The sequence below is a fragment of the Rattus norvegicus genome, chromosome 16 (genome assembly GCF_021556685.1).
Source record: "Rattus norvegicus strain SHRSP/BbbUtx chromosome 16, alternate assembly SHRSP_T2T, whole genome shotgun sequence".
In the NCBI taxonomy this organism is placed as follows: Eukaryota; Metazoa; Chordata; class Mammalia; order Rodentia; family Muridae; genus Rattus; species Rattus norvegicus.
The window spans coordinates 45,978,957-45,987,233 of NC_141549.1; the positions used below are offsets into that span (position 1 = coordinate 45,978,957).

The following is an 8,277-nucleotide window of genomic DNA, read 5'->3' on the forward strand; positions in this document are numbered from 1 at the left end:
AACACGTGTAGGTCCATATACATATACACATATGTACATATACAAAAGAAAATATAATAAAACTGGATAGCAATATGAACAATATAATTAATATTTGTGATATTTATAAACTACATTTTTATACTCAGAACTTAATGGATGGGAGGTAAGTATAGCTGCATAAAGTAATTTATTTTTTTATTTATTTTTAGTTTCTATTTGTTTATTTGTGGCATATGGGAAAGTGATTTAAGTTTAATATTAACTTTTCTTCATTCCTCTCATACAACACATAGTGACAAACTATCTATCCTCCCTCTAATCCTTCCAGTCTTCCCCACAGCTCCCTTCTTCCCCAGATTCACACTGTTTCTCTGTTTCCCTTTACAACATGAACATGCCATAACAAGATACAATAAGAACAGGCACACACCCTCATAGCAAGGCTAGATGAATGAACCCGTAGAAGGAAAAGCGTCCCAGGAGCAGGGAAAAGAGTTAGAGACACTCCCTTTCCCACTATTAGGAATCCCACAAACACCTTAAGCTAATCAACCATAACATGTAGATAGAGGACCTAGTCCAGATCCATGCAGGCTTCATGATTGCTGTTTCAGTCTCTGTGATCCCCTCTGAGCCCTGCTTAGTTGATTCTGTGGGCTGGGTTCTTCTGAAATCTTCCACCCATCTGTTGCCTAGCCCCCACCAAGAGTTTCCAGAGCTCTGCCTAGTGTTTGGGTGTGGATTTCTGCATCTTTTCTCAGCAGCTGTTGGAGAAGCCTCTCTGATGATGACTGGGCTAGGCACCAATCTATGACTATAGCAGAATATCACTAGAAATCATACCATTAACTTTTTTCTCTTTGTGTTTGGTTTTACCCTAGGTCTCTGAGTCATCCAAGTTAATTTCATGTGCAGTAAACTTAGCTACAGCTCCATGAGAAATAATGAATTTAATGTTAGCATATAGTATGGATATTAGCAAAAAACAAAGATGAATGTTTTGAACAATTCTTTTGAAGATCCAAAGCTACCTCAAATTTCTTTGTAAAAGAAGTAGAAAAAATTAAATATGAATATTAAATATAAATAAGATATGATATGATTAATGATTAATTCTGTAAAATATTCTACACTTTTAGGCTAACATTAGATATAACTAAAATAACATGAAATTATGAATTTCATAACTATTTTCAGGCTTCTGTGTGATAAATAAGCTTGCACAAACATAGCCATAAATTTTCAAGGTAAAGATTTTGTTTTAAATTTTAAATTATACTTCACTGAAGCTTCAAGTAGTTCATTTAACAGCCTGTTCTTGTAATTTTATTTTGTTATTAACTCCCAGCTTTAGTATAGTATTAAAGTAGGCAATAGGTCACATTGTAGGAATTCTTCCAAGACAAAAGTTTTGCTTTTTCCTAGTTCCCAAATATGAAAAGAGTTTATAAATAATTCTCTAAAATGCTCTATAACATTTGCAGTATTGAGTTGCAATCGTTCTGGGACTAAAAGAAATTTTTCTTCAAATTGATAAAATTTTATCCATTTAAGTCCCCTTAAGTATACATACATTTCTAAATGAATTCATGTTGTATGAGTTTCAAAACAATTATTTCCTATGTACCTTTATGTTTAACTCATGTCTCATTTCCTTAAATCTGTAGGACCTGGACTGTATCTGTGGTTTTCTACATGGGAGGAAATCAGGCAGAAGGCATGTAAGAGAACTTACCTTGGCAGTTTTAGTAATGGACCCTGAGCCAAAATCCATGCTGAAGCCAGGATTTTCTCCACACTTCCTTAAAGCCAACTTGAAAAAGTATTTTTAGTATTTCTACTCAATCCATGTCATTTAGAGCCAAAAAATATGATTTATATACAGTAATAAATAATGCATTATGCGTAGAGAGAGAATGAAGGTTGGAGACTATTAGAGAAAGAAACAAAATCTCTAAACTTGACCTCATTGTTTGAGTTTAGTTCCAGGAAACAACTATTTGCTTTTATTTCCTTAAGTATTCTCAAAATACCCTAACAGCATTATCTTTTCCATTATACGTTTGTTCTGAAGTTTCTTGGGCAGCAGGCTAGTAATGGTTTTATAAGCCTCAGTTTTTAGGAACAGGGGTGCCTGCTCAAGACTTAGGCTTTTGCGACTCACAGAATTCACTTAGACTTTCCAAAGCTGTCTCTCATAGTTGTTGACAGACTCCATGGTGAAGACAGGACAAAGAGAGCCCAGCTTCAAGGAAGAGCTAAATAAGCTTCTGCCGTGTGTTTTGCAGAAACCATTCTAGATGCTTTTTGATTCAGACTAACAACCCAAATCAAGCTTGAATTGGCTCCTTTTCCAACTCTGTCTTTCTTGACAGGGCCACATTACTGGTGTGAGGTACAAAGGAAGCAGCTGGTCAAGGATGGTTGCTTGTGACACTGTGTGGATAATTTTGCATTCTATGATGGGAGGAGTGTCCACAGTTATGCACAAGCAGACATGGTTCTGTATGTCAAAAGAAAAATATCTAAGATAGTTGGTTCAAATGTTTATCAGCTTGAATATTTGAGTTCTGAGATGTACAGTGAAATGTGAACTCCTATTTATACTTTTGTCTGGTATGCTGAAGAATGTGGGATACAGGACCTGTGAGCAGAACATTTGGATTCTAGACAACTAGTCTCCTGATTTAAAGAAAACAGCTCTCACGGTATTCTGCTTCTTGAACCCTGATAATGTCAGGACTCTAGTTCTCTTTAGTTTGATGCCCTAGTTAATCTACAGTGTAGAAGCATTTGCCTTCTCCAATTGTGAGCAATTATCAGATCTTTCTATCTGGTGGATTTAAGGTATTTTTTCACTATGTAATATTTAAAACAATGCTATTATTTCACATGTATGGGTGTTTTTCTTGCATGTGTTTCTATGTACCACATGTATGCTTGGTACATTTGGAAGCCAAAAGAAGGAAGAAGAGGCTACCAGATAACCTGTAAGTAGAGGTACAGACAATTATAAGCTAAACTATGGGTGCTGGGAATTGAACCCAGGTTCCCTAGAAAAACCACTGGGGATTTTAACAACTGAGTCATCTCTCTCCAGCCTATTATGGAGCATTTAATCAACATTATATATAGAAAAAAGTTAAAGCTTATTTCTTTTAGAATTAATTATTAGCACTGTAAAACAGAACGTTAACTGACAGATGAATTCTGGAAGTGAAAGAGTAATTATTTCCAGGTGTGTATTTACTGGTGACCTGCAATAGATTGTTCCCCAGTAGATAGACCTCCAGTGTTCACACAGATGGTCCTGGTTGAAGTGAATGGGTCATGGGATATAAGCAAAAGTAATGACTCTCACAAAGGGACTGGTGGGAATAGGAGAAGGTTACTATCAAAAGAGATGCTTGCAAGAGAGAGTGGGGAGAATGACTTAATCAAAGTATATCCTATACATGTATGGAAGTGTCAAAGCACAGAATCAAATCAATATTTAAAAATTACAACTTATAAACAAGTTTATTAAATGTATCTCCACCTGAGACTGTACAGAAGGACCACAGAGCATCTGTGGGTGTTTTAAAAAGGTATGGCCCTCCATAGACTCATGTGTTTGAATGGCCCACAGACAGTAGCACTATTAGGAAGTGTGGCTTTGTTGGAGCAGATACAGCTTTGTTGGATAAGTGTGTCACTGTTGGGGGAGGGCCTTGACGTTTCATATATTCTCAAACTATGCTCAGTGTGAACAGTCTCCTGCTGTGTTCAGATCAAGATGTTGAACTCACAGCTTCTTCTCCAGCACCATTTCTGCCTGGACACTGCCATGCTTGACACCATGATGATAATGGAGTGAAACTCTGAAACGGTAAGCCAGCATCAATTAAATTTCCTTTATGGTATCTTCTCACAGCAATGGAAACCTAACTTAGACAATATGTTAGGTTTGTTTTCATCACTATGACAAATACCTCAGAAAAATAACTAAGAAGGAAAAAAATTATTCTGGTTTGTGGCTTCAGAGATTTAAACCCATCGTCCACTGGCTGCAATATTTTGGCAAAACAGCAGAGTGTTTAAGGTAGAGGTAGCTTACTGTATGATAGCCAGGAAGCAAAACCACTGTCCTTAGAATCTTTGTCTCTCATTCCCTCTAATCTACTCAGGTTCCCAACCTGCAGGATAGAGCCAGACACTTAAGGATGTTTCTTACCGATTCTCGTCTGCATCTGAGATATCTCACCGTCTACGCAGCTTTTAGTCCACATCTCTGTGTATGCAGCAGCTATGCTGCCATACACCATTGTCTACTTCCCAGTTCGAGGGCGCTGTGAGGCCATGCCCATGCTGCTGACTGACCAGGGCCAGAACTAGAAGGAGGAGGTGGTTACCATAGATGTCTGCCTTCAAGGCTCGCTCAATCCCACTTGTCTATATGGGCAGCTCCCCAAGTTTGAGGATGGAGACCTCACCCTTTACCAGTATAATGCCATCTTGAGGCACCTGGGCTGCTCTTTAGGGCTTTAATAGGAAAGACCAGAGGGAGGCTGCCCTGGTGGATATGGTGGATGATGGGGTGGAGAACCTTTGCTGCAAATATGTCACGCTCATCTACACTAACTATGAGAATGGTAAGGATGACTATGTGAAGGCCCTGCCTGGGCATCTGAAGCCTTTTGAGACCCTGCTGTCCCAGAGCCAGGGAAGCAAAGCTTTCATCGTGGGTGACCAGATTTCCTTTGCTGATTACAACTTGCTGGACCTGCTGTTGGTCCACCAAGTGCTGGCCCCTGGCTGCCTGGACAACTTCCCCCTGCTCTCTGCCTATGTGGCTCGCCTCAGTGCCCGGCCCAAGATCAAGGCCTTTCTCTCCTCCCCTGACCATGTCAACGGTCCCATCAACGGCAATGGTAAACAGTAGTGAACGAGGAGACAAGAGCTTCTTGTCCCCCTCTTCCCAGTCTAATAAAGTTTGTAAGTCAAAAAAAAAAAGGCAAAGAAAAGAAAGATGTTTTTTACCTCTATAGTTAATGATTTCTGGGAACATCTCCCATAGACACATGTGGTGAGTTTCACTAATCTCCTCTGTGTGTTTTCTATCTAGCCAAGATGAATTCAATATTAACCATCACAGTTAATAAAGCATACTAGCCAGTATGGATAGATGGAAGAGAGAGCTTCAGTGCTATCGGTGTGAGGAATGAGAGTTGGGAGAGAAAACATCCACCAGTGAGGAAGGGCTCGGGCAATACTTAAGCATTTCGAGTGCTGTTACTTTGAATAGTCCTTCCAACTCCATTTCGTTCCTAAGCAAAGAGTGTAGCAGATGCTGGGGTAAAAAAATCCAAGGAAAACAAATGTTCCTGGTGAGATGAGAAGTCCTGTGAAATGATTCCAATGGGAAGAATGAGCAGATTTAAGGAAACTACAAGGACAAGAGAGGGAATGCCAGGAAACCTGAGGAAGAGTGAAGTAAAAGCTCCCTGGGTAACAGCTGGGATATTGTGAATGAAGTACATCTTTAAGAGAGCATGACTTATGAATAACCTGTGTGTGTGTGTGTGTGTGTATGTGTGTGTTCATGTGGTGTATGTGTCTGTGACAGAGGGAAGGTAAGAAAGTAAGGTGGGGAGGGAGGGAATGAGAGTGGAACACAGAGAGAGAGAGAGAGAGAGAGAGAGAGACAGAGACAGAGACAGAGACAGAGACAGAGAGACAGAGAGACAGAGACAGACAGAGACAGAGACAGAGAGACAGAGAGATTTAAAATTGTTTTGTGCCTTTATTTTATTTTCTGTTTGTTGCTGTAGTGCATCAACTTATATATGGTAAGGCCACACACACACACACACACACACACACACACACACACACACACGTGTACAAAATCCAGAAGACTTAAAATACAAGCACAAATTGTAAGGAAATACTTTTTTATATCACATAGCAATGTTAAATGCTAGCAAGATAATCTGTTTTTAGGTATTCCCCTGTAGCTTTAATAAAACAAAAAGGTAATAGACTTTCTTTTCCTGTAATATTAGAATTTCTTTATAAGAGAATATAATTCTCATTTCATGGAAGAACTCTACCTTAAAATAAGATGGCCCCTAGGGGAGTACATCATTAATCAATGTCAGACACTGAGGTGTTAAGTAACATTTTAAACATGATGTTTAGATTTTAGATTTATGTAACAATTCATTTTGATTTGAGGGAATTCTTGCTGAGCTCTACATCTGGAATTTAAACTTGGAATTTTCATTTAATTGGGGATTAAGCTAAGACACAGATTTTTCAGTTTTGTTCTTTTCTTCCAGCATGCCATATGTTTGAGATATGGCACAGGAAATTAGTGTTGTTTCTCAACTATACAAAGCATATCAGCAGATAACAAATGAAAAACCTAAGCAGTCATGAGAAAGTTTGGCATTGTAAATTTAATGTAATGTCAACTAAAATTACAAAATTATAATCTCACAGGCTGATTTTATAGTTTATTTGTATTTCATTCATTCACACACATAAATGAAAAGAAAAATGAAAAATAATGAAGATCTAAAGAGTAGACAGTGAGGACATTCTCCCAAATATAATGAATATAAACTTACATAGTCATAATAAATTGACTTTAGGAGCAAGATTATCAAACAAAAAGCAGAAGACTCAAAGAACTCAGAAACACATTTATAAAGATTGCATTAAAGAGAAACAGCTTTTGAACACTAGTTGGTGAACTGAATGGCCATGTACAAAAATAAAAAGCTTGCTCTTTTGTTCTGAAAGCAATTATGAAGGAGAAATATTAAACTATAGGACTTTAAGATGACATAGGATATTACATTTAATAGAGCAGATTTTTTAGGACATCAAAACACTCTGTATAAAAGGGAACCATTGGGTCATGCTTTGTTAAATGTATCATTAACAAAATAAAAATAAAATAGTGAACTAGTGAACAGGAAAAATGTCTGGAATATATAAGGAAATCGTTCAGTGAGTATGGTGGTGTGCAGATTTAAGTCCAACACTTGAGAGGCAGAGATAGGTGGATCTCAGTTAGTTTGAGGTCAGCCTGGTCTGTATAGTAAGTACCAGGACAGCCAGGGCTATGTAGAGACCTTGTTTCACGAAAAAAAAATAGAAAAGAAAAGAACCAAAATACTTGTGAACACTATGAAAAGTGTCCAACACAAAATAGATACTCAGAACAGCAAGAAACACACAATGTAGCTGTTAGGTACGATGGAAGACGAAAGAAAACTACAGGAAGGACCTTCTACACTGTTAAGCATTCAAAGACTATCAGTAGCAAGGACAAGGATTCTCGCTCACCACTACCAAGTGCATAAAACTACTGCATTTATCTTTATTGTAAAAATGAGTATGCAAGGTATTAGATATTACTATAGAATTTTTAATAGGAAATTTTCCTTCCTCTTCTGTTTCTGGTATCTGTTCTATCCTTATCGGATCTCCACTCATACCCTGCCTGCTGTAGACCATTTCCTTTTTTGTTTTTTGTTTTTTGTTTTTTTTGTTGTTTTTTTGTTTTTTGTTTTTTGTTTTTGTTTTTGTTTTTTTTTTTTTTTTTGCCTCCATCCCCACTTTATCGTCCTTGGTTCCTTTTATAGCTGTTAGGCTTTACTTTTTCAGCAAATAGTTATCATGTGGGACTCACATGTATTGTTTAACAACCCACAAGAATAAGAAAAATATGGTGTGTGTGTGTGCAGAAATCAGAAGATATGCACAACAATTCTCAGAACGTAACTTTGCTTATTTGCACTGTTCCCGTTACCTTTCTAGTCAAATACTCAAGAAAAGTGATGTAGTGTATTGTATTTCTCTCAGTTTGAGGAGGTTCAGCCCATGGTGACATGGCTGCTGCCTAGATGATTGTATAGCAGTAGGACTGTATGGATGAAAGTTGTTCACTTCACAGTAGAATGAAAACAGACAGAGACAAAAAGGGGGCCAGGGACACAGTATCCACAATGGCTTATCCCTCAGTAACATATCATATTCTCCTAGACCACACTCTCTAAATGTCTTCAGAGCCTTCCCAAATAATAATCCCAGCATCTGGTGAGCATTCCACATTCAAACCATAAAGAGTAATAAACCTTAAATATTCGTCAAGGTAAATACATGTACAATGTTCTGAGAAATACTCACATGCAATTGAATAATAAATAGTATGGGATATCATTTTAAAAAATTAAGAGTGCGACAACTTGCTGTTCAAAACTTACACAAGCACGAAACTCTTCTAATTTACAAAAGTTCATTTTT

The 8,277-nt window shown here is 37.6% G+C and overlaps 1 protein-coding gene and 1 pseudogene; both read left to right on the plus strand.

Moving 5' to 3' along the window:
- Erich1 (glutamate-rich 1) overlaps nucleotides 1-8,277 on the plus strand; it is a gene marked incomplete at its 5' end in the record, with an annotated part of 52,793,804 nt that overhangs the window by 15,108,397 nt on the left and 37,677,130 nt on the right.
- On the plus strand, nucleotides 4,209-4,965 carry LOC148000544 (glutathione S-transferase P pseudogene; annotated as a pseudogene).